Raw genomic sequence first — 27304 nt, forward strand, 5'->3', positions numbered from 1 at the left:
AGATAGGGTCCCAGCCGACGTACCAGATGGAGCTGGTAAACAGCTGCCCTGGACACAGATTTGACCTGTGCCTCTATGGACAGCTGTGAGTCCAAAATGACTCCCAGGCTGCGCACCTGGTCCTTCAGGAGCACAGTTACCCCATTCAGGACCAGGGAATCCTCCACACCTGCCCGCCTCCTGTCCCCCAAAAACAGTACTTCTGTCTTGTCAGGATTCAACCTCAATCTGTTAGCCACCATCCATCCTCCAACCGCCTCCAGACACTCACACAGGACCTTCACCGCCTTCACTGGTTCTGATTTAAAAGAGAGGTACAGCTGGGTATCATCCGCATACTGATGAACACCCAGCCCAAACCTCCTGATGATCTCTCCCAGCAGCTGCATGTAAATGTTGAAAAGCATGGGGGAGAGGACAGAATCCTGAGGCACCCCACAAGTGAGAGCCCAGGGGTCTGAACACTCATCCCCCACCACCACTTTCTGAACATGGCCCAGGAGGAAGGAGCAGAATGGTGCTGCGGAGTTCTGTTTTTGCTAACCCGATTTCTCATACAACAAAGTTTGCAACATGGTTAACTGAAACTGTGTCTAGATCCAGCCAAAGCCTCTGGAAGTACTTGTCAGGGCAAACCAGTGAAAACAACAAGGGTTAATTGATAGCTGGCCTTGCTGAGATTTAGAGGGCTTCCAGTGATTATGTGGCATGGAGGAGGCAGGTGGAATGGAAGGCAGGCATTGGTGTTCAGATAAGACAGAAAGGGTGCCTCCAGACTGTCGGCATTCAAGTGCCTACTAGGAAATTAAAATCTGTTCAATTAAAGTGGATTAAAACACCCTATTGACCTAGCACAACAAACCCACTTTCAATCCACTGTTAGGAAAGTGACAAGGAAGTACTGTACACTGAAAATGAGAAATTTACCAATGATTAACAAGAAAACATATGCACACACTGCAAGCAAATCGCGGTCATGGTCACAAAACCACTCTATAAGCAAATCAAAAGGAATGTGCAATAAACACTGGCAAAAATCTAGCCTCCCCATAAGTTGTTTGCACACAAATCAGGATGAACGCTCAATATATAGCTCATCTGGTGGAGATGTTTTAAAGTGTTGGCCCCTATGAAAGTGAGGAGGGGAGATGGTCCAGAAAACCCTCTCCTTAAGTAATTCTCTTTGTAATGCAGATTTGAGAAGACGTGTCTGTGAAGAAGATGTGTATTAGCATTGGGTCTTAGAAATCAATCCTCTGAATTTTCTTTCTTTTTCTTTCTAAAGCTGCACTGCACCTGATTTCTTGAACATCCAGGAGCCCAGCATGTTGGATATCTTATTTAAATAGCAGATAAGAGGAAGACCCCATGATGGATGAAGTACTCCCAGAACTGGCTTCCCTAATAATTCACCCAACCCAAAACACAACAACTCATGATTCTTCGCATGTCACTGAGCAAATGGGGCATAATTCTAAGTTGCTTTCATTAGCACTTTAGAGACTGAACTATCAAAGGTAGCTTAGGAGGGGGGTTGAGGGAAGACACAACTTCAGCTGTGTTTTACAGTAACCCATGTGATGAGCAAAAAAGTCATCCAGCCCTATTTCTGCCAGCAGATGACAGCAAGATTATGTTTAGCAGGCATTTCCCCTCCAACTAGCCAGAATGGATAGAGTTTGAAGGTATCAGGTTTGGCCCAGAGACCTAACCTTTGGGGCTTCTTCTCTGGGCCGCTGCTAGCACACCTGGGCATTTGATGGTCTTTTCTTCCAAGTTATCTACACATACCTGTCTGGAGTATAAGGGAGGAAGGACACCAAACAGCAACAAGGGCATTGAATGTTGCTGTAAATTTTAAAATTAGGAATTGGAAGGAGAGGACAAGCTGGAAGAAGGAATGTCCCTGTGTGTTGCTCACAGCATTTCACATTAGGCTGGTTAGGCAATGAAGATGCTCATAGGCTACCTGCCCAGCCGAACCCAGATTTCCAGGAACTGCACAACTTGGGGTGGCAACAATTGTACGGCAGCAGCACAATGAAGCAACTTGGCCTCAGCCCATGCTTCCAAGCCCAAGGCTGCAGTGGAGGAAGAGAAAGTCTAAGCAGCTGGTGTAGCCAGATTACTTTGATACAGCATCCAGGGATGACAGAGAGAGATGAAAGGAGTTGTGTACGGTGCTTGAGCCTGAGAGGGAATGAGAATCGGGTGAGCCTCATGGGTATCTGTGAGTGAGAGATTGAGGTGCTGCACCTGTGTGTAAAAGGAAGAGAATAAAAGAGAGTTAGAAGTGGGAGGGAAGGTGGCTGTGCATGTGCAGTGAAGAGAATGAGAAGAAATGGAGTACAGTGGTACCTCGGGTTACATATGCTTTAGGTTACATACGCTTCAGGTTACAGACTCCACTAACCCAGAAATATTGCTTCAGGATAAGAACAGAAATTGGGCTCTGGCGGCACGGCAGCAGCAGGAGGCCCCATTAGCTAAAGTGGTGCTTCAGGTTAAGAACAGTTTCAGGTTAAGTACAGACCTCCAGAACGAATTAAGTACTTAACCCGAGGTACCACTGTATATGGATGTGCACCTGTGAGGAATATGACAGATGCATGCGTGGCTCAGTATAATATTTGTGTCGGCTGGAGGCAAGGGACGTATAGCTGCATACCTGCGGTGACAAGAATGCCTGCTATTGCTTTCCACCAGTTAACAGGGGATTAGACAAATTCATGGAGGATAGAGCTATCAATTGTTTTTCCATGGTGCCTATATAGAGCAGTGGAGTACTATGCCTTTCCTAACAGAGCAGTAAGTATGGGCTGGTTGGCAACTATCTCTACCCTGGTCTGTAAGTATCTATCCCTTAACCATAGGAGAGAGGCTCGGGTTATTCGTCAAACACAAATATGTTAATACTTCTGGTTGTTTTCAACATGCTGCCTAGGTAGCCTAACATTATCTTTTTGCTACTATTTGAACTGATGCTTTCTCGGAATAGCTTTCCTTACACCTACACAAACGCACCAACTTTGCCTTTTATCACATTATAAAAGCTATCGGGTCTCTTAATTAGTGTCACTGAAACCATGCAAATTAGCTGAAAGCAGCTTTTCTGTCACCGATGGGCTGAATCAATACCAGCTATTAGACCCGACATTTTCTCCAGTTCTCTATTCCTTTGATTAATGCATCTGCTTGGTTTAAAATAAAAACAAAAACAAAAAGCCCCCTTACCCATCGCATAGTACTCTTCCCTGACAGGAATTGATTTTTAAAAATAAATTTAAAAATTAAGACAATGACAAAGAAAGAAAGGTGTTCTCTGACAACAAAGGGGGAGCTTAATAATAAGCTTCTGAAGGGGCACTTCCTCTACAGTCCTCAGACAGGGGTGCAAGCGAGGAAATCAGTGAGCCTAGCCGTTGTTGTTAATCATCACAGCCCTTTTAGAGTACGAAGGGCTGCGCATCAGCGTTTGCCTTGAAGCACCCCTGTCCCCATCTCACACTGCCTGGGAGTTAATGATTTGCTCAGGGGCACCCAGTCCTTTGACAGCTGAGCTTGGATTTAGGCCCAGATTCAAGTCAATGTCTCTCTGTCTCTCAGTGATTTCCAAACTGTGTGCCGAAGCACAATAGCGCTGAGCTGGAGCATGACTTGGCAAATTAAGGCACCAAAATGGCTGCATCCTTCCATGGCTAGACCAAATGCAGCACTGACCTCCCCTCTTCCTCCTAGTAGACAGGCAATAATACCATCCAAGTAGGCAAAGACCTCGTCCCAAGATGGTATGGATGGTGGTAAAGATACAATAATTAGGAGTGGGCAGATGTGGTAATTTAAGGGGCTCTTTTTCCAATCTTCGGTTCAGTTGTCTGTGTTTCCACATCAGCTTGCATTTTTTAAAAAAATAAATCCTGAAAATTCATCAGCAATTTTTGAATTTGATTTTGCCTTCATTTTCAAAGCTATTTCCCCTGATACATTTTGTACATTATTTTCACTAATGATTCCCTAACTATTTTCAATATCTTGCTCTACAAAACACTGTTAGCATTGACCCAGAGCCAAAGGTTCCTGATTCAAAGAGCCACAAAAAGAGAGAAATCACACTCAGGGCAGAGAATTCATACAGCATAACTGTCTTGTCATTTGTGTCAAGGATTGTGGAGTTTGTTACTGCAAACCCAAGAGGAGAGCAGATTGAGAAACAAGAGGAGGTTGACCCAAACAATACAACTCAGATCACCTGTTGTGCATGTTTCGACACAGCAATCAAAGCCTTGACCCTCTTTGCAGGAGTTTCTGGGTACAAAATCCAGTGGTGCTGTCTCCAGACAGAAGACCCTCTAAATTGCTGAGAAAATGATAGCCTGTATGAAAGATATATGCCAAGGTAAGTCTGGGCTTCTCCTAGACATTGCACACCCACGTATCAGGAGCAAAACAAATTGTACAAAACAGTAACTACACAAAGCCTTGTCCCTGAGAAATGGAGGCAAGATGATACATTCAAATGCTGTGGCTTAAAATTTAACCAAAATGCCTAAGGCCTTGTACACATCCCAGGAATTTTAAGACCTGTGGTGGATCTTTCAGGATTCTGTAGGGAGCACTGGTTTCTTGACTTGACTTTAGGCTTCAGATGAAAGCCTCAGAAATTCGATTTCCTCCTCTCAGGCCCAGTTCCTTATCCCAACTTCCCCTAAAAGGTGTGTAATGTGTCGGTGGGTACTCTATATCTGTTGCAGGTTTGTATAAAGCCAGAACTTTGAAATGCACAGTCTCTTAGCAGTTTCCGTTGCAAGGCAGCCGCTAGAGTGTTTCTATGCCATAAGCAACTACTCCCCCCTGGCTGCCTAGGAAGAACTTGCAGGAAGCAGCATAGAGAAACCCACATTGGCATTGTAAAGGAGGGGTGGCCAATTGCTGTAGCTTTGCTTGGGGGGCACTTTTCTAGACAGTAATCTAGGAGCTCAAAGGGCATTTTGCAACATAAGCAGCTCCTTTCAGTAGCAGTCAGGCTCTCTTAATGCAGCTGGTGTCGTCTACCAAGAAGGGATTAGCTGTAAACTCATTTAAAGGCAAAACTACCCAACTTGCACTTCCCAAAACAATACACAAACCAAATCCTTGGAAATTTGCATGTCTCTGAATTTTACAACCAAGTCATGTGTACAGAAATGTATATACTAGGGTAAGGTGTGCACAAAAAGTGAACATATTACCGAAATGGACTTTATAAGAGAAAATTCCTTTGCAATAATGTTCATATCAGGCAAAATTGCATACAAAAATGTGGATATTTGTACTAAAATGCTGGTGAAGTTATCAAGGGTTGGGATTTTCTGAACGAAATCCCTAAAGTTGCCTTAAATTGAAAACAGAGAGGGGGGTTTTCTGTGTGTTTGCTGCCATCTATCACTGCCTTTTCTCCCTTTTTCAGCTTCTCGGCTATCTTCTTTCCTCCTCGATGGCTATTTGTTTGCAACTGTTTCTCCTTGGCAGATTGGTATAAAAATAAATCAAGGCTTTGACTAGAAAAAGGGATAAGCTCTTTCTTCATCACCGAGTTTTGCTCCTCTAAAGTACTGAAATATCATACGTCCAAATATATTCTTCAGGTAGCATCCATAATACCAAGATATGAATGAAAAGTTTGCATTTTTGTTAATGTGATATGCTCATGAAAACAACATAGTAAGTAATCTGGTGCAATGTCCTAACTCGATGCCCTCCAGACATTTTGCACTACAATTCCCATCAGCCCTAGCGGCATAGCACAGTTTATAAAGAGGAGCTTGCTGTACAAGCATTGGCTCCAGTAGCAGATGGGGTGGTGGCAGTGGTGGATTTGGGTACTATGGTGCCCTGTGCAAGGCCAAAATCTGGTGCAAACCCCCACTCCACCCCAGTCCTTATGCTGCATTTCCAAAGATGGGTGTGATGGCCTGGGACTCGGGCTCGGACTCGGAACCAAAGGAGTCTCAGTCTGCACCAGATCCTTTGCCTCAGGCATCATCTGAACCAAGCCTTGGGCCTAATCCTGAAGAGTCCCAGTCTGCACAGGTTCCCCTGCAACAAACACCAGCTGGGCCGAGTCAGGGGCCTGAGCCTGCCCTGGCTTCAGATGCGGGGATTACCTCGTTGCCTTCAGCTGGGCAATCACTTACAGCTGCTCCACTACTGGTTGGGTCAGGGGAGGCTGAGGCAGCCCCTGGGTCTAGTAACCCACCAACGTCTCCCGAGCTGCAGAGACTAAGGTCTGAGAGAAGGAGAGACCTGAGTACTTGCAGGAGGAGTGCTTGCAAAACAGGGAGGTGAGTTGCCGGGGGATCAGGACCAACCATTACCCTGACAAAGATAAAAGGCTGTCAGACCCCGCCCCAGGTAGCGGGAACAACATTGCTGTATGCCAGAGATCCTGTACCTGCCCTTGCCTGGTTTCTTGCCTCGTGTCCTGCCTTGGCCCTGCCGGACTGACTCCTAGCAGAACCTTTGGACTCAGGACCAGTCCTGGAATGCATTTCACGGGTTACCCCCAGGCCCAGCACAATGGGTAAGGAGACACCTGGCTTTGGAAAGGAGGTGTGGGAGCTTTGTCTGGGTCCTATCGCCCTCTCAGCTCCTTCCCAAAACTGGGAAAATGCAAACTACGCTTTGGGAAGGAGGTGGGAGGCCTCGAGGACTCTGCCAGAGGCTCACACCTCCTTCGCAAAGCCTAGTGCCTCACTTACTGGACTTTGCGATGCTGACCCCCTTGCACAGCCCTAATCTGCCACCTGCATGGTGGGGCTGTGCTCCACACCTGACCTCCCTCCAGCTGAGTTACTGCTGCACACTGCGATGAAGTAGGGGTGTTGATGAGTCAGCTTGGTTCAAGAACACCAGCAGGGCCAATGCAATGCTCCTGCTGACATGTTTACAATGCTTCCTGCCCCAGGCCTGTGCTGGCCACTTCAGGGCTCTGCCTCTACACTGTCCCACCTTCCCGGCCAGTTAATAAAACTTGCTGCCTAGATTTCACCACCATGTTTCCTCCAGAATTAGGGGGTACCATGCCTTTGAATGCCATTTGCTGGATGATACCAGGAGAGAAAGAAATTGCTCTCAGGCCCTGCTTATGGGCTTTCCAAAGGCATCTGGTTGGCCACCATAGGAAACAGGATTCTATCTTATACATCTTAGCATCTTGCTAAGATGAATAAGACTAAATCTGATAAGTGCTGGAGATGCAATGAGGTCAAGGGTATGTTCTTTCATATGTGGTGGGCCTGTAAAAGGGTAAAAGAGTATTGGGAAATAATTTATAATGAATAGAAAAAAATGTTTAAAAGCACTTTTCCAAAATAAAAACCAGAGTCCTTTCTGTTGGGGATAATTCAGGTGGAAATTTCCAGGTGTCAAAAAAGGTTGTTTATGTATGCCACTACTGCAGCCCATGTTTTGAGAGCTCAAAAATGGAAAACGAGCAAGGTCCCAACCAAAGAAGAATGGCAACTTAAACTGATGCAATATGCACAACTTATGGACCTAACATAGAATAAGAGAACAAGAGGAACATACATTTAAAGAAGATTGGAAAATGCTTATTGAGTCTATGGGGGGGGGATTGTGTACATTTGAAAATGTTGGCAGCAGTAAGATAAATTCAACAGTGTAAATAAGTTTTGATGGATTTAATAATGGAATACTGAATGGTTTAGTTTATATAAAATATGCAGGGATTTATGCTATGCAAAATGAACCATGGAAAGAGAAGAAGGGGAGTCATTGATATTTTAAGGTTGTTTAAATGAAGATTTTAAATTGTAAAACAGAAAATCTATTTTTTTAAAAAACAGGAGTCTGGGTAGTGTTTTGAACTCATCCAGCAGGCTTTTATTACGTTCTTATGTTCCCACATCTCTGATGCACATGCTCAAATGCCCAGCTTTGTGAGAATTAAATTTATAATCCAAAAAGTGATTCACCAAAGGTTCTTTCCTAGGACTTTTTTTGAATTGCATAGTGAGAAGATTTTATAGTCCTCCTTGCTGTAAGCAGCATTTGCTATTTCGAACCAGGTTCTTCCTTTTATTAAGGGGCAAAGGACATAGGGCATTATCAGCCTTCTAAATATTTACCTCTTTGCTTTGTTAGAGTGCATGAAGGGTTAATCATCCCCACACCACTGACTCTTACCTGCAGTATCTGCAACGGGAGAGTTTGCTGTGAAATGTCATTTAGTTAAGTAGTCCAGGCACATTTCCTACAAGAACCATAACAATTTTAATGTTCCTGGCAAACAAAGACACAATTACCCTTGCAGTCATTGAAAGTGTTGATGTGCAACAAGGGAGGGGGAATTCAGACTGAGGAAAAAGCATCGAGTTCAGCACTTCTGCTTAAGGAATTATCGTAACACCCAGACAGCCTCAGTGAGCAAACTAATCAATCCGGCAGCTTTCAGGTTTCGTATTTTTAGCTAAAGACTACATTTAACTTCTTTTAAACAAGGCGGCTGCTGTGAGCAAGTACAGGCTGTCAGATAAACCACTTCCTAGGAGAAATTTAAGATGGATGCATATGGAAGGATGCCATTTTTAAAAGTAAAGTAAATAGAAACATTAACAGAAGTCCTTATTGATTCACAGGGCTTACTCCCAGGCAAGTGAGTATAGGGTTGTAACCTAAGTTTCATAGGGTCATCTGAAGTCTCCAATTCCTGTGAATCTACAACAAGGGTTTGGCATGGAGGAGTGGAAATGGATTTGGGGTCAAATAATTTTTTTAAAGAAGTAGAATTGAAGGATTTAAAAAAAAACAAGATTCAGTATCAGTGGCATCTTACTCTCCATTGACTCAGAAGAATATACCCAGCAACATGGGAAATCTGTTGGAAGGTGTAGCAGGTTCCATATGTTCTGCAACTTTCCAGTAATTCACATACATTGATCTACATTACAATCTGTAATCTTATTTCAGAAATAACAGGATCCCAAATATAAAATGATATTTTTTTAAATGACTACTAAATTCCCTCAAATATACTGTACTAGTGGCAGATGTGGAAGCATTGCTAAACTTATGGATCACAGCAAAAACAAATATTGCAAAATCATGAGGGTGGTAAGGTAAAGGGTAAAGGGACCACTGACCATTAGGTCCAGTCATGCCCGACTCCGGGGTTGCGGCGCTCATCTCGCTTTATTGGCCGAAGGAGCCGGCGTACAGCTTCCGGGTCATGTGGCCAGCATGACTAAGCCGCTTCTGGCGAACCAGAGCAGTGCACAGAAATGCCATTTACCTTCCTGCTAGAGCGGTACCTATTTATCTACTTGCATTTTGACGTGCTTTCGAACTGCTAGGTTGGCAGGAGCAGGGACCGAGCAACGGGAGCTCACCCCGTCGCGGGGATTCAAACCACGACCTTCTGATCGGCAAGTCCTAGGCTCTGTGGTTTAACCCACAGTGCCACCCGCATCCCATGGGGGTGGGGAAGCCCCTAAATCTTACTCTAATGGCTCCATTGACTAGAGCCATTGAGATTCAAGCTTGTTCCTAATCTGCATGGCCCCTCCTCTTCATTGGCATAGCCCAGCCCCTGGGCTTTGCTTCTCCATCATTCTAGAATGTGACAGACTCTTGAGAACAGGCTTTTATATATGTCAACATTGGATACAATTAAAATTATGCGTGCACACAATCACACTGGTGGATGCCTGCAGTAGGACAAAAAAAAAAAAATTCCATTTCCATTCCACTCCTTCCATTGGACTCGGTTGAAGCTTTGCCATTAATTTCAAAGGCCGCAGAGCCAGCCTCCTGATGTGCACATTGCTGGGTTTTTTCTTTGTGATGTTTCTTCAGAGAACAGGAATGTCAGTACAATTAAAACAAGAAGAATGAAAGAAGAATACTAAAGCGTTTTTGCTTGAGGTAGAGCTCAGGCTGGACTGACAAGTAATTACACAGCCTTTGCAAATAAGATATCAAAGGGAGTGGTACATCAATAACTTTGTCTCTTCATATCCCAATTTGAACCCGGTCCTGTTTCTGGAGGACACACAAATACAAATTAAGCTTGGCGGATCTTTGATCATAGGTGAATGCCTACAGCATCCATTTGGCTGGTTTCTAATTGTTGCAGAGGTGCTTTAAACCACCTCTTAACTATGGAAATGGAATCACACCCAGGACGTAATTGAAAACCCCTTATCATGCCAATATCACTTCTGTTTCCGGGGTGGAGTGGGGGTTATCGAAGGACTCCTAAGACACACTGCTGAGGGCCCAGCAGTTATTGAATATTGTAATGCCGGCTTAGACTAATATACTTCATTAGAGATCTACAGTTAAGCTGACAGCACGGGCCTCCAACACAGAATTGCCCTTTGAGGAATGTTTCCAAGTCAGCACAAAGGACAAGAGAGAAGAGCAACAAGGCCAAGAACCTTATCTGAGCACTAAAGAAGTGGAGCAGCACTGGCTAGTGTTTGGCAGTGTGGCTTGCAGAATCATTGCAATAACTGAACAGGCTCTAACTTCTTGAATATGGTCCCAGAGTTCATTTGTGGGTTGTTAATTCCCCCTCTTCATGCACAGTTCACAAAGGAAGTGATTTGGCAAGCTTCCTCTTACATATTCCCAGTAGTGATGTATGGAAGTGAGAGCTGGACCATAAAGGAGGCTGATCGCCGAAGAATTGATGCTTTTGAATTATGGTGCTGGAGGAGACTCTTGAGAGTCCCATGGACTGCAAGAAGATCAAACGTATCCATTCTGAAGGAAATCAGCCCTGAGTGCTCACTGGAAGGACAGATCCTGAAGCTGAGACTCCAATACTTTGGCCACCCCATGTGAAGAGAAAACTCCCTGGAAAAGACCCTGATGTTGGGAAAGATGGAGGGTGCATGGAGAAGAGGACAGAGGACGAGATGGTTGGGCAGTGTTCTCAAAGCTACCAGTATGAGTCTGACCAAACTGCGGGAGGCAGTGAAAGACAGGAGTGCCTGGTGTGCTCTGGTCCATGGGGTCATGAAGAGTCGGACACGACTAAACGACTAAACAACAACAACAACAACAATTTCCCCTTTTCATGCACAGTTCACAAAGGAAGTGATTTGGTAAGCTTCCTCTTACATATTCTACCCTCATAGAAACTGGACCTCAAGAATTGGGTATCATCTAGATTAACTTCCTGCTGCAAAACAGCAACAACGACAATTCATAACACAATTTTGCACTGTCTGGATCTGGGTCTTTGGATTTTCATCTGATGTAGAAGAATAGGGAAAGAAGATGAAAACGAGGACCAAATAAACCAAAGACAGCCTAAGAGATATATGAACCTTTTCCTCAATCTTGCCTTTTAGTCTGCTCTCCTTATAATTTGCTTCTCCCCTCCTTCAAATCCCTTCTTTCCTTTCTGTCAAATAAAGCATTTTTCTTTCTTCCCTGTACAACCTATTACCCTATTTCCTGAATTTATTCTATGTCTATTTTTATAATTGTATCCAAGTATTTCCTTGTAATTGTATCCAGGTAATTTTAAATTGTATCTAGGTATTTTTCTTGTAATTGTGTCTTTACTACTTGTAAATGTGAATCCCTAAGGTGACCCTTATGCAATTTTTACACTGGGCGTCTTTGCAATGGAATTGGCCCCTTTGTATCCTTGTGCCTTATCAGTGTTTGTTCAACTTCTCAATGATTGCAACTGTTGTTGTTTGTTGTTATTTAGTCACTTAGTCATGTCCGACTCTTCGTGACCCCATGGACCAGAGCACGCCAGTCACTCCTGTCTTCCACTGCCTCCCACAGTTTGGTCAAACTCATGCTGGTAGCTTCGAGAACACTATCCAACCATCTCGTCCTCTGTCGTCCCCTTCTCCTTGTGCCCTCCATCTTTCCCAACATCAGGGTCTTTTCCAGGGAGTCTTCTCTTCTCATGAGGTGGCCAAAGAATTGGTGTCTCAGCTTCAGGATCTGTCCTTCCAGTGAGCACTCACTACTTTCAGGAAAATAAGAATTGGAACCCATATATTCAAATTACATCACTTTATTGTAACCACGAATGTTATTTTTAGCCTCAACCTAATCACTTCCACTCAGCTCCTCTTCTTTCTTCCGTAAAGTGCCAGACGACCAGATCCATTTCCCTAGACCCTGTGGGAAGAGGAATTCAACTGTTAAATAAAACTCTCGTCCCTATTGTTATTCTTAAAAAAATGGATTACTATATCATTTGCCATCAATCCCTGGATTTCTAGATATTACTTATGTAGATAGGATTTGCACCCCGAACCTCCCTTTTGCACCTTGCTCCCATGTACCTCCCCTTTACCTTGTAAACTGATGAACCTGTGACAAATAAGACCACCCACAATTGCGACTGTATAATTTCTGGACTTACTTTGGGTGAGTTTCCTCATACCTTTTGTCACCTTTGTGTAGGGAACCGGGTTGCAACCAAATAAAGGATCTTTGCTTTGAAAGTACAACTTGCTTCTTTCACTCCTTGGTTGGACATCACCCGTCTTCTCCAACCGTAGCAGACCCCTTTGGGGCCCCAAACCAAATTCTCTCTGTATTACATCACATCCCCACACACTCTTGTGCATATTTATGCAGAAGTAAGTCCATTGTATGGAAGTGAAAGCTGGACCATAAAGAAGGCTGATCGCTGAAGAATTGATGCTTTTGAATTCTGGTGCTGGAGGAGACTCTTGAGAGTCCAATGGACTGCAAGAAGATCAAACCTCTCCATTCTTAAGGAAATCAGTCCTGAGTGCTCACTGGAAGTACAGATCCTGAAGCTGAGACTCCAATATTTTGGCCACCTCATGAGAAGAGAAGACTCCCTGGAAAAGACCCTGATATTGGGAAAGATGGAGGGCACAAGGAGAAGGGGACGGCAGAGGATGAGATGGTTGGACAGTGTTCTCGAAGCTTCCAGCATGAGTTTGACCAAACTGCGGGAGGCAGTGGAAGACAGGAGTGCCTGGCGTGCTCTGGTCCACAGTGTCACGAAGAGTCGGAAACGACTAAACAACAACAACAAGTCCATTGTGTTCAGTGGAGAGTACTCCCTAGTAAGAGTGAGGCTTGTCACCTAAAGTTGGATCTGAGGCATATAATACAGCAGGAAATGCATCTCGGCCAAAACACTGACCTTGAAATTATATTAACACAAGTGTTCCTTGCCACTAGTTCCCTGCACAACTGCTCAGTTAGAGCATAAAAAGATAATCAAAGAGATTTTCTAGGTAACAAGACAAACCAAAAAGATTACAGAAATCTGGGTGGAAATGTTAATACTTGCTTCTTCCACAGTTCAATAAGCAAGACTTACTTCATGCCCCATGTTAGAAGAGGAAGCTTTGTATTATCTGAAAATGAGAGAGTTTCCATCCAGTGATGGTTTCAAGATTTTAAGATGGAGAATATCTGGATGCCGGTTTAATACTGTAATTTCACTAAAAGCAGCTCTTGTTTGATGCTAATATTTCTCCACTGCTGCTTATTTTTCTGAGTGTCCACTGCAGTCTTTAAAAATTATTGCAGAACTTGCTACACGAAGTATTGTCCTGAAATAAATTCTCAACACTTATTGGAAAAGAAATCTCAAACACCGCAAGCTTTGCTGATGGATACTGCAAGTAATTGGGTGCATAGCATGCCATTGGATTAACGGCTACTGTCTCCACTTGGCAAAGCACTATAGCATGTGTTTGAATTAGTAAGTCCCAATCTCAACCTGGGAGGTGCTGTAACACAACAAGGGACTTTAGCGGTGGTGGGGAGGCAGGAAAAATCCCATTGGAGCATCTAGGAGCTGGTGCCTGTAGAAGGTACCCCAAATTAGACCCAGTGGAGGCTGGTCCACTAGGGTGAATTGGGAACTGCCCCGTCAAGGTCAGACTGCCCTCAGCTAGCTTCCACCAGCCTACATTCTTACAATGACTGAAGAGAGTGGCACTGTCTCTCAACTTCCTCCATCTTAGTTTCAGTGTGCCCTTTGTAGATTCAGCAGGGAGGAGGAGGAGGAGGAGGAGGAGGAGGAGGAGGACAAAAATAGAATTAGTTTGCTCTGCATCTTGTTGACTCTGGCTTACCATGCTCCCTACCTACTTCCCTGCCAATCTCAACAGGTGTTAGCCACCACTGATTACACCTCGCAAGCTTACTTGAATGGAGGAATCCTGCCCTCTTGCAAACTTATGTCTTGCGGGAACAGAATCTCTGCAGTTCCTGAGATCTCAAAATATAATGGAGGGAGATGAGAACTGTAACAAGGGGATATGGCTGGAGAAGGCTTTAGTTTTAATACTTTTAGGTCTTTTAGTTTGCTGTGCCTTATTATACAAACGATGTTTTCATTGTGCCTTATATTTAAATTGTCTCATTGAAACTAGAACTGAAGCAACTGGTTCCTAGAATCGTAGAATTGTGGAGCTGGAAGGGTCTACGAGGGTCATCTAGTCCAACACCTTGCAATGCAGGAATATTTTTCCCAGAGTGGTGCTCAAACCCACAACCATGAGATTAATACTCTCGTGCTCTATCGACTGAGCTACCCCAGCTTTGGTTGTTTTTCATACCAGCATTTTTTAAAATGGGTTACAGAACCTTTATTGGCTTGAATGGGAACCAAAGCCTGAATGGTTTGACTAAAACTTATTTTCCACTGCAAATAAATAAGTGTTTGACTAAAAGTTATCTTCCACTGAAAATGGAGCCTTCTCAGAAGCTCTGTTTCATCCAATGTGTTGACAGCTAGCAATGGAAATTTGTCTGCATGTTGATTCTATTTTAAAACATTTTTCTCTAAAATGATGGGCGCCTTTTATTATATCCTTGCCAGTAGAGTAATTTATGTTAAACTCACAGTTTTCATTCCCTAGCAATAAGGGAGCCCCAGATTTGTACCAGAGAATTCATTAACTCAGTCCAACTGTTTAGTTGAAGTGTGAATTCCCCACAATAATATAGATCTTAATTTTGTACCCATACTCCTGTTCTCATATCAGAACTTGTTAGGTTGCAATCCTAACATAGACAGGGGGTAGCTCAACCTAACCTACCTCATAGGGTTGCTTTGAGGATAAAATGGAGAGCAGGAGCAGAACCAATATGGAATTGTTTGAATGTGTCATTTACCTTTTGGTTATATTTTAAAGAAAGTTCTGCATGCAAACTTTGCATAATATTTTCATGGGTCTGGACAATGTTTTTTACTCCATAAGGACTCTATTTTTAGCACCTGCTTGCTTCAAACTATGCAATATGAATATCTGCAGTCCAAGGCCTATGGAGGGCACCAGGTTGGAGAATCCTGGTGCTAAGCCACTGCTGGTGTGTGTGTGTGTCTGTGTGTGTGTGTGTGTGTGTGTTTGAGGTGTGGGAACTCTCGTCTCTCCTGACGGAGCTAGAATACTCTGGCTGCTGTGAATACGCTTATCTTTGCATTGTGTATAATTGTGTATGTTTGTCTGTATGTCTAATGCATCCATAATAACCTCAATTACCTAGGCTGTTAGCATTATCATTGTGATTTTGGGCTAGCAGCTCAGCTCTCCCCCTGACTTTCAATGATCCAGCAACTGCAATACCGCACCAGAGATTGTAGGAATACACGCAGCAGTTACTTACAAAGCATCAAGGCCAGACATTGAGCAAAATGTCTTGGCAGCACATAATCATAGACTATAGCAAAGATCATCCTTTCCCTTTCCCTTTCCTGCATGAATTTATTCACTTCACAGTTTGTTTCCGAGCCACCCAGCTGAATTTTCTTTTCTGACACCTTCATGAAATCTTTACTGATTGTTCTGTTTCCATGGATCTTTGTGTTTGTTTCTGTGCACATGAGATGAAAGGAATATAGAGTCTAGTATATTTCTAGTATCTAGCCTGAAATTGCATCTCTGCTTTTTATTATTATAAAACAATACCATGCATCCATTTCACCTGCCTTCATTTAATCTCATTAGGCAACTAATTCACCATCTGAACTACACACACATTTAAAGCAGAATCTTATCGCTTTAAACTGTCACTCCTTCTCCCAAAACTATCTTGGGAAACGGTAGTTTGTTAAGAATGCTCACAGTTGTCAGGAGGCCCTTCCCCACCCCCCTCACAGAGCTATAAATCCCGAGAGCTCCCTGAGAAGAAGGATCGATGGATAAACTACTCTGAAAATTGTAGTTTAGTGAGGCATGGCCAAGGTGGTATTTGAACCTTGCTCAAGCATGCCTCTCACATGCTGCCCCCATGAAGCCTTATGCCATAGCCGGTCCATTTGTCACAACAACCCTGTGAGGTGACGTTCCATGACAACATGCTGCTGGAGATGTAATAAGGAAAATGCTTCTTTGAAACATAGGTTGATTCAGTGTCTGATGCTTACAAATATTTGGAGGAAAATACTAAGATGTAGATCAGGCATAGGCAAACTCAGCCCTCCAGATGTGTTGGGACTACAACTCCCATGATCCCTAGCTAACAAGACCAGTGGTCAGGGATGATGGGAATTGTAGTCCCAAAACATCTGGTGGGTCACGTTTGCCTATGCCTAATGCAGAAATACTACTTTGGGGGGAAAGTTTAAATTGTCAGATGATAATATTATCCAAACCACAGGTGGTTTGACAGCAGGTCAGCATAAATGAACTCTTCATGCTCTGACTTAAAAGACCGATATTGATTCATTGGAAAGATAACACCCTGCCCCCCTTTGAATGATGGATAGAAAATATGACTACTCTTGCACCAGAGTGAGAAGGGGGGGGGGGAGAGAAACAGCAATATTTTATCTTTTTAAAAAAGCAAAGTTAAGTGTATCTGTAGCATCATACCTAACACCTAGGTTCCTACAATTCTGAAAATAATCCCTTGGAGTTGTAATATAAAACCAGTGAGTAAGCCTGAGATCTACAGTGTGCCCTTCCTAAATGGTACCCATGTCTGCTAATGAAGATGACATTTTGATCAGATGGAGGAGGACAGGGGGAGGGATTATTTTAAACTCAAGGCGCTGATGCCATTTTGACCTTGTTCTAAATATGGCCACGTTATGAATAAGTCATCCAGATGACTTGCTTTTTATACTTTGTCCCCAAATGCTAACCCACACAGGAGTATCCTTCGTCTCATGTATCAGTTAATCCCACCTAATTGCTTCATTGCCACAGTAGATTCAATAGCATCAAAACCAGACTTCTGAAAACAAAGTTATAGGCATATTTGGGAGCTGTTATTGAGGAACAGCACCAAATAAAAGCATACAAACCATGGTAGAAATGTATCTTGTTAGTCTGAAAACCCAACTCAGCAGGGCAGCTAGCAATGGGTAAGGAATTTGTGAGGTGTTAAAGAAGCATTTGTCCTTTTAAAAAAATGATGCATTTTCTGTCTGAATCCAGGAGTATTTGCCCCGGTGCGTGAGTATTCTCATGTGTCAAGATTAAAGGATGTACTGATTTTTCAACTGAGCAGTGGTAGCAAAGAGCTAAAAGTTGTGCAGGAAGGAAGTAAATGGCTGGATTTCCTGGTCCGTGCACTGCTTGAGCGTTTTCGCCATCACAGAAGACACAGAGGACGCATCAGTTAGAAAACTACACAAGAACTTTATTGTCTTGAACAGCACAGAAAATGTTTGCCTCCACCTGGATACAGCTAAATCCAGTGCCACCTCATGACTAAACTACATAATGGCACTATTCGCTCCCTCAACATGCACCTTTTTGTTGTTTTCCAGTTCTGTAGTTCACCTTCTGGCCTCACTCATAAAGGAAATTCAGTACACAGCCATTCAGTCTGGAAGTTGCCTGAGCATGGAGTACAGAGGCCAAGTCATTTCTCTCCAAAAGCAGCCAAAGCATTCCTAGTCACCAAGGCCACCAGAGCCTCCAGTGACAGTGTTGAATCCAGCAGCCCCCCTAAGGCTGCCACACATCTGGGTTTTCCGGGACATTATTCGTTCAGGAAAATGGCGTCCAGGCGGATTTTTGCTGAATTGGTAAACCATCCAGGAAAACCCGGATGTATGGTCAGTTGGGCTATTTTTATTTTTATTTTTATAATTCTTTAAAAATATAAGAAAAGACCCAAAATGAATGTTTTGGGGGAGCTCAACAACTTTGCCTCCCCCCCCCCCAAAAAAATCAACAACTCTGTCTGGATTTTCAGTTTGGGGAATATGGCAACCCTAAGCACCCCAAAAGCTGTGGACCTGCTCCTTCCAAAGTAGTATAACATTGTCCAGAACAGGATGTCTCGCTGCTTCCCTGGGCTTTGCTGGATTCAAATAAAAAGGCAGGATAAATGTGCTGAAAGAGACTTTTATTCTACTTGGTGCTGATAAGGGCTTAGTGATTTAAGAAGTCTCCAGAAGGCCAACTGCAGAGATTTTGAATTGCTTGTTTGGAAATAATGCAGGGTAAAGCTGTGATTTATAATCTTTCTGAAATTTTGCTCTGGCTTTTATTTTATTTTTAAAGACAGAAATTCCATTTTACTCACTATGACAGCCTATTGTTTACAACTTACCCCTCCTTTCCTTTTTCTGACACCATCGGACTGTGTTCTCGCATTCTGATTTCTTCCACCATGTTTCTCTCTTACGCACAAAGTAATTACAGCCAGCCTAAAACACACTGCCCGTGTCACAGTCTTCAAATTTATAGCATTGATATCCTAACATACTTCCCTAATACCTATGGAAGTGGCTTTTTACCCTTCACTTGACAAAACTGCATACATGACACAACGGGTTACCGTAGATCCCAGAGGTCCTGTCTTGTGCCAAGCCAATTTTCCTGGGATTTCTTGTGCTTTATGGATCTCACCCTGTCTCCCATCCATTGCCTGTGATGACTTGTACATTTCTTATTTTGCCATTTGAATAGGAAGGCTGCATAAAGTCAAGTCACTGGAAATTATATATTGTTTTCTCTGGATAATTTCACTCCAATGGGGCTGAGAAAGGGACATCTGCTCCGCACACAGATGCTAGTTGCAAAAGGAATCTCCGGCAGTTGTAAGTGGAAAATCCAACTGCTTGATGGGTGCAGATGGGCAAAGTTCCCAGTTTTTCCACACCTCAAATGTGGCAGCAACCTGTTATTCTGGGGCTCAGGGATCGCAGGGGAAGTGGTAGCAGCCTTAAGTAAGGTCACATCAGGTCAGGTTCATATAAGTTCAAATCCCAGTAAGCAGGTTTACATCAGGTCAATTTTGTGGGATGGGTTTTTAATGAGTAAGAGAGGATATATTAATTGCAATTTATCCCTCCAAGTGCCCACCTGTGTGAGTTGAAAAGAGGTTCAAAATCCCATCCTTGGGAGCAAAATTAAAAGTATAGGAATTAGGCTATAAAACCTTGTTTTGAACAAGTTCAGCTATGGATTAAGCTGGCTCCCCTTTCTTATCCCACGTAACAAAGAATCAGGCAACAATCTGAAAAGTAAATTTAAAAATTAAGATCGACTTACTTATATTCTTGCGCTGGTTCACAGCGATGGCATTAGTCAAAACTATGTGGGCAAAATACTCATATTTACAGTATGTCCCTAAAGCTGGAACAAGCACAAGGCTCATCTGCCCTCATGGCTGATCACTGGAAGAAAGAGAGGAACAGGAAGTACTATATGCTCCTTCTTCTCCAGGAAAGGAGGGGAAATGACATCACACAGAGACCACTCTACCAGTTGTATTTGTATGGTCTGAGTATCTGCCTATCAGCAATACAGCTCTGTGGACTTAGCCCTTTCTCATGCTAACTAGCAAGAACATACATTAGTTGGGTTGGGCTGCTAATCTCCCACAAAGTCAGATTGAAAAGCACTTTAAGGTGGGTGGCTACCAAAGAGAGGGTCTTTTCAGTGTTGGCACCGTGGTTATGGAATAGCCTCCCTTGTTTGGATTCTTGTTTGGGTTTTTTTCGCAGTGAGCTCTGCTGCTTGTAGCTCTCCCTCTACTGTAGACAACATGGGAATGTGGCTTCAGCTAAGCATTGAAGCATCATAAAGCTACGGCCTGTTATTCTGCTGGCACTGTCTCCCTAGAGCAGGCTTCCTCAAACTCGGCCCTCCAGATGTTTTTGGCCTACAACTCCCATGATCCCTAGCTGGCAGGACCAGTGGTCAGGGATGATGGGAATTGTAGTTTCAAAACATCTGGAGGGCCAAGTTTGAGGAAGCCTGCCCTAGAGCAGTGTTTCCCAACCTTGGGCCTCCAGCTGTTTTTGAACTACAACTCCCATCATCCCTGACTAGCAAGACCAGTGGCAAGGGATGATGGGAATTGTAGTCCAAAAACAGCTGGAGGCCCAAGGTTGGGAAACACTGCCCTAGAGGATCTGTCTGTTCCTTTAAAAGGGTTTATTTTTGGTTCTGCAACTGCAAAGAAGCAGGAGTTGCTACTGAGGACTCTGAGTCTGAGAAAGCAGAAGTTCCATGTCCTCAGGCTTGAAAAGTGTGAGATGCTGAAAGTCTATCCACTGGGTGGAGCAGTGTGAATCTTTTCCTCACCTGGGCTTCCCTTGGAGGCAGTGCAAGTTATCCGGTCTGGGAGGCCATGACAAACCCGTTACCAAATCTTTTATTTTTCTAGCATTTGGAGAACACAAATGAAGAACACAAGAGCTAACTGGTACGAGCTGTTTCCAGCTGAGGCTGTTTATACATTATACCATTAAAGCACCTTCAAAGCACATTCTTTTACTCGAGGAATTCTGGGCTCTGGACTTTAGCCCCCACAGAGTTGTAATTCCCAGCAAGCCTTAACAAACTACAATGCCCATAATTCTTTGAGGGAAAGAATTAAATGTATAATGTGCACACAGCCTAACAGTCCCTGGTTGTAAATTAGCTGTGTTTAAACATTTTTTTTTGTATACCGTCCACCTTTAGTCCCCTCCCCAAGTTTTATTGTCCTTTTGCAAAACTTGTGGTTCCATCAAACCTCCGGAAACCTCCCTCATGCACAAGAGTGTGTGTCCTTCTGCCTACATATACAAACTACACACATCCTGAACACTGGAGATATTGGTATATTAGGAAACTGCCCCTGTAATGGCTTCCCTTGGAACAGCCTTCTCTTCAAGGTTGCAGAAGGAGCAAAGCACTTTCTTGCCATCATGTTTCTCTGTAATAATGCAAGGCCTATGAGAATTCTGTCAAGTACAGGAACAAGACAATAATGAAGCTGAAGACAAAGAACTTGTAAAGAGAATTTTGAAATGATAATATTTTCAGTGCTGGATCCTAGGGAGATTTGACTTCTACTGAAGGATGCTTCCTGTGTTAAAAATTAGCCTTGTGGGAGTGTTCTGGAGAGCTAATTCCCTTCTCAAAACATAGCATGGAAAGAACGAGCCTCTTTCATTAGGCCCCCTCCTCCTCCCTGAGATGTGGGCACCTGAAGAATCCCACTCTGCCAATGTTGAAACTTAATTATTGACAAAAGTTCCCTTTTTCTTTTGCTGTGGAATGAAATGTCTAACAAACCCCAATGAATAGTGATTGTTTAGTACACAGCACAGCCCCAGATTATCATCACTTTGTCAGGTGGAAGAGAGCAGCACTGTAACGTCCTCAGCCAATGGAACGCAGTGATTTTTAACATGGTTCTAGCAGAATACCAAAGTCCATTATCCCTGGCTGAAACATGATGTGCTTCAAAGAGAGACATTCACTGAGAGATATTCAGAGAGAGAGAGCGCGCGCTAGGGATTGAGGCAGGGGGCAAAGGAGAACAAAGGGGAAACTAACTGAAACTAACTGAAATTTTGGGGGAGTGTCTCATCAGAAAGATCTTCCCAACTGCATGGGTGCATAGTGAACAGATGAAGGAAAGCAGGGAATTGGATGAATAAGTGCATCAAAATTAAATGTTAAAGAGCTTGGCTTGCAGCTGGTATCCAAGAAAATGCCAGTGTGATATTTCTAATGGGAAAGTCTCGGCAGATTAACAGTAATTAAAACAGAGCTAAATACTCTCTTCCTTTCTTCCACATATTTATCCAGTGAATAATGTGTGTTCAACTCTTACTAAGTCCCAGCACAATGCAGAATCGCATTCCTTTGTCTTCCTATTCCTTCATAATTGGTTACTCTTGCTCATGAATTTTACTCTGAAATGGAGCCAAAGTTATGGTATAAAGAATACCACTGTTGTCAACTTCAGTGAGAATGTTTTGCAGGAAGGGGGTTTGTTTTAGAATGTCAGCTTTCACGCAAGATCTCTCCTACTCAGAGCAGTAGCTCCCACACTTTCTGTGGCATAATAGTTCACCCTTCATTTCAGTCCTGCTCCTTTTCCTGTTACCACATCTCAGGAGCCAACTCCTAGGAGCTGAGGTCCCTTTGCCCCCCCCCATGAAATATTTGAGGGGACCAAGGGCCCCCCCAAGCTAATGGATACTGCCATTCAAATGATGTGTGCGCACCATGTCTTGTGATCAAATGGGGGGGGCAGATAAACCCCATATTTTATTCAGAACAGAGTTGAGGGCACAGAGGGAGAGGAAGTCTCATTGCGCAGACAAAAGTCATTAAAATGATGGGATGACTTCACTTGCTACAACACAATGTTGAATTGATAGTAACCAGTTAGAGATTTTTTTAATGATTAAGCAGTATATAAATCCTGTTAAATAAAACAAACAAGCAAATAAAATCTGACAGAATCTTGTTTGTCTAGCACAGAGTGTAGAGGGATTTGATATTTACTCACTTTTACCTGACAGAATGCAACCTTGCTGGAAAAGGCCAGTGAAATGTTAACCAGTTGACAATCCTTACATACCCTCCAGCATTTTTCCAAAGCAAATAGGGACGTCCCATTCCATATTGATAATTTTACTATTTATACCCCACGTATCTTACTGGGTTGTCCCAGCCACATAATAAAACATTAAACATTAAAAAGAACTTCCCTATACAGGATTGCCACTGAGGCCTAATTTGAATACAGTGGTACATTGGTTCTCAAACTTAATCTGTTTCGGAAGTCCATTCCAAAACCAAAGTGTTCCAAAACCAAGGCACGCTTTCCCATAGAAAGTCATGCAAAACAGATTAATTCGTTCCAGACTTTTAAAAATAACCCCTAAAACAGCAATTTGACCTGAATTTTACTATCTAACGAGACCATTGATCCATAAAATGAAAGCAATAATCATTGTACCGTACTGTATAAAATAAGTAAGACAGTATTGTAGATGATAAAAATTAAAATTACTTTGTTTTCCTTACCTGCACCGATAATAGTCATTGTTTGGATGGGGGGCTTTTATCCATTTCCACAGTCACACAATCAATCAATCAGTAGCTGAACTGGGTTCCACACAGTCACAAAAACAAATTAACTGAAAAAGCCTCAAAAACAAAAAGACAAAATCAATAGCAAAAACAAAAGTGCCAAACTTAATCCATTCCAGAAGTCCGTTTGACTTCCGAAATGTTCAAAAACCAAGGTGCAGCTTCTGATTGGTGCAGGCACCCCGGAAACAATAGCCGACAACCGTATCGGATGTTCGGCTTCCAAAAAATGTTCAAAAACCAGAACACTTAGTTCTGGGTTTTCGGCATTTGGGAACCAAGGGGTTTGAGTATCAAGGTGTTTGAGAACCAAGGTACCACTCTAGTAGAGTGCTTGGTATCTGGTGGGTGGGGCTTGTGTCCTTTGTTCCAGAATCAACACTCCCTTCCGTGTGTGTTCAGTTCTGTTCAGTTAAGAATGTCCATTAAGAGGGACCAACTGTGTCTTCTTGTTTCTTGCCTCCTGTTACTGCATTTAGTTTCTCTCATTATGTTATTCTGTTACAGTGTTCATTATTATTAAAGCTTAGTTTATATTTACACGAGCCATTTATTTTTCTCAAAGAAAAATTCATGGGTGGGATGGCCTTGCCTGACGTCATTATGGGCATGGACACTGGTATCTGTTTAGCTGTAAGCACACACCTTTAGTGTGTGTGTGTGTGTGTGTGTGTGTGTGTGTGTGTGTGTATTTCTCAATTTACCAGCTTTGCACAAAACAGAAGCCATTTGTGTGTGGCCAGGACGCAGGCCTGTTATAGCTTCTGGGCTTGGCAAAAAACGTGAGCCTCACCTGAACCTTCTCCAGCTGAGGAATCACACATCTCCTCCCCAAGCTAGCGAGCCCCACCTGGGCTGTGGGTCATTGCTTGCCTTCACTCAGAACTGACAGCTGTAAGTTCTGGAATTCTGAGATCAGGGGTGGTACGTTCCATTTTGCCACTTGAAGGGAAACAGGAAGTGCCACTCTGTTCTGCCACACCACCATACCATCACCACCTGTGGGACACTCACCGCCACTGCACCATCTGCCATTGTCACTGCTGCTGTACCATACCCTCCAACATTTCTCCAATGAAAATAGGGAAGTCCCATTCCATAATGATAATTTTACTAATTACACCCACACATCTTATTGGGTTATCCCAGCACTCTGGGCAGCTTCCAACAAATATTAAAACATAACAAAACATTAAACATTTTAAAAAATACCTTCCCTATACAAGATTGCCTTCAGACAGCTTGGGGGTCAGATAACTCCATACCCACCAACATTTCTCCAATGAAAATAGGGACATCCTACCACATCGTCCAGCAGTTCTCCGATGAAAATAGGGACCTCCTAAGGAAAAGGTGGGACATTTCAGGATCAAATCAGAACCCAGGATGACTTCTCTAAATCAGGGACGTCCCTGGAAAATAGGGAGACTTGGAGGGTTTGTTCTAACTCAGGCCAGGCAAAGAAAACTGAAAAACATGTGACTGTCTTATAGATCCAAAGCAATGAACCACAGATAAATATTGACCAATGAACTAGAAAATTACACACAGACACACACACACACACACACACATATAAGGTGGGATGGGGTAAAGGTGTCCTAAAAAATGAGTTGCCTGTACTCATATATTGATCAAAGTGTTATGGGTGCCCACATAAATAGCTGTACTGGTGAGAACTCTCTCTCACACACACCTCACACACAAGCCTGTTGTTCAGTGCAGACTGTTGTTCAGTCCAACCAATAAGCATCTCTAAGACATTTTTTTCCCCTCGCCAATCATTCCCAAAAGAAAGATTTGTGTTGACAGAGCTTACACTGTGCAGTGTATTTGCTCTACAATATTTCAGCAGTTAAGCTGCTACAAACGATACAAAGCCTTCAGTGATCCTTTGCAGGCTTCCACTCTCCCAGGAGATATATGAATTCTGCAACCTTTTAAGGTGCTTTTTTATAAAAAGGAAAAGAAAAGAAAAACTGTGGGACCTGGGCATGTAACGCCTTAAGAGAGAATATAATGAAAATGATATACAGGTGGTACATGACACCAGTCAAGCTTGCAAAAATGTATCATTTGCCCGATAATAAATGTTGGAAATGTAAAGAGACTGAAGGCACATTCCTTCACCTTTGGTGGACATGCCCAAGGATTAAGACTTTCTGGGAACTGATCTACAATGAATTGAAAAAGGTATTTAAATATACTTTTCTGAAGAACCCAGAGGCCTTTCTCCTGGACATGGTCGGCCAATTGGTGCCAAAGAAGGATAGAATTTTCTTTATGTATGCTACAACAGCAGCAAGAATACTTATTGCAAAGTACTGGAAGACACAAGATCTACCCACCCGGAAAGAATGGCAGATGAAGGTGATGGACTTCATGGAACTGGCGGAAATGACTGGCAGAATCCGAGACCAGGGAGAAGAGTCGGTGGAAGAAGATTGGAAGAAATTTAAAGTTTATCTACAGAAACATTGTAAAATTAAGGAATGTTAGAAGGAGGCTGGAATGAAGTTATGTGGCTTTAGCAGAAATATTATAAAGGATTAAGTAAAAATAGATTGTTAATGGATGAAAGGAGGAAAGGTAAAGTTACATTATATTAAGATAAATTATAGGATAAAAATTGGGAAAGATGGAAAGGATTTGCTGAAATAGCTAACTGAACTAGAATACAAAAAAGGGACGTGTGAGGAGGTCAAGGAAACAAGCAAATGAAAGATAAGTTATGGGAAGGTTTGTTGTGTTTTTTAATTGTTTCTATTTTTCTGTTTTTTATAAAAAAAATTCTATTCTCTTCTTTCATTATTGTGATGTGTTGTCAAGTTTTTGTTTAACTTGGAGCTATCGCTTTCTCTTTTTGTAACATTTAAAACTTTAATAAATATTATTTTTTTAAAAAGAAGAAAAACTGTGGGACCTAAACGGAGGGGGACAACAGTGCCCCAAATAAGTGAATTTGACATTGTGTGGTTTGATTATCAAGCTCTATGGTTCCCTCACACCCTTAGGTGAGAAACATCTGTAGTTATTAGAAACTGCTCCAAGCATGCTCTCAGCTAGATCATTATGTTATTTTAACGTGCCTCATCCAGGATTTGAACTTCTGGAGGGCATAGCATGCCCCTATTTATGCAGGTGCAGTAAAAGATTTTGCAGTATTTCATCTCTGTCTGTCTCTCTTCTCCCTGCAAATGGGAATGCTTTCCCATGGAGCTCCCTGGCTTCATGAATTTTGACAGCACTAGTGATGTCTCTCCCATGAAAACCCATGAAAGGAAAGAACACCTGCACAGTAAACTTATTTGCAGTAAAATATCTGACAACTGGAGATAAATGGAGGTTGCGACTGTGTCCTTCTGTGATATCGTTTTTACCCTTTCCATATAAAACTTTGTATGATTGCTGGATTTGCTAAGCAGAGAGAGAAGCGAGGCCAGGTGCATATTATATGCCTGTCATTATTAAGGTGTGTATTCATGGATATCTTTGTATTGGAAGAAGACTGGTGGGACGTGTTCCTACACAACTGTTGACAGACACAGGGTTAACCTGGGATAATGAAGGTGGTGATGGTGATAGAACAACAACAACAATTTCTGGTGCCCCACCCATCTGACTGGGTTGCCCCGGCCACTCTGGGTGGCTTCCAACAGAATATAAAAGAATGCAACAAAACATTAAAAGCTTCTAAAGCACCATAACAGAGTACCAGTCACGTTTTACTGTTATGTGGTGGGAATATGTGTGCCTCCCCACTCTATTACAGACCCCCCCTGTGTTTATAGCAGGGAAAGTGTGTTGAAGGTTCCAAACTGTTTTCGTTTAGCTAAACTGAAGTCTTCACTTAATTGAAGTCTTCAGGCTATGATAATACAGGGCTCCTATGTGCAGAGGTGTCTACACTCAGTCAAGTAAATCCAGGTAAAAGCCTCATTCAGACATCTCCTGCTCAACCTGGGAAGATCTGGGACTGACCAACATGCATG

At 42.9% G+C, this 27304-nt stretch overlaps 1 long non-coding RNA gene across 3 annotated transcripts; it reads right to left on the reverse strand.

Moving 5' to 3' along the window:
- Positions 1-11997: 11997 nt before the first annotated feature.
- LOC309341624 lies at positions 11998-25288 on the reverse strand. Of its 3 annotated transcripts, XR_014156448.1 has the most exons (5): positions 24106-25288; positions 19482-19606; positions 17729-18634; positions 15513-15843; positions 11998-12150 (listed from the first exon to the last, which is right to left on the reverse strand). It is a non-coding gene; the product is annotated as an uncharacterized lncRNA (long non-coding RNA). The 3 variants fall into 3 exon arrangements; XR_014156449.1 differs by lacking the exon at positions 11998-12150 and having other exon boundaries at positions 15124-15843; positions 18538-18634; XR_014156450.1 differs by lacking the exon at positions 11998-12150 and having other exon boundaries at positions 15124-15843.
- Between the last annotated feature and the right edge of the window lie 2016 nt (positions 25289-27304).

The sequence above is a fragment of the Podarcis erhardii genome (genome assembly GCF_964252035.2).
Source record: "Podarcis erhardii genome assembly, chromosome: 5".
NCBI lineage: Eukaryota > Metazoa > Chordata > Lepidosauria > Squamata > Lacertidae > Podarcis > Podarcis erhardii.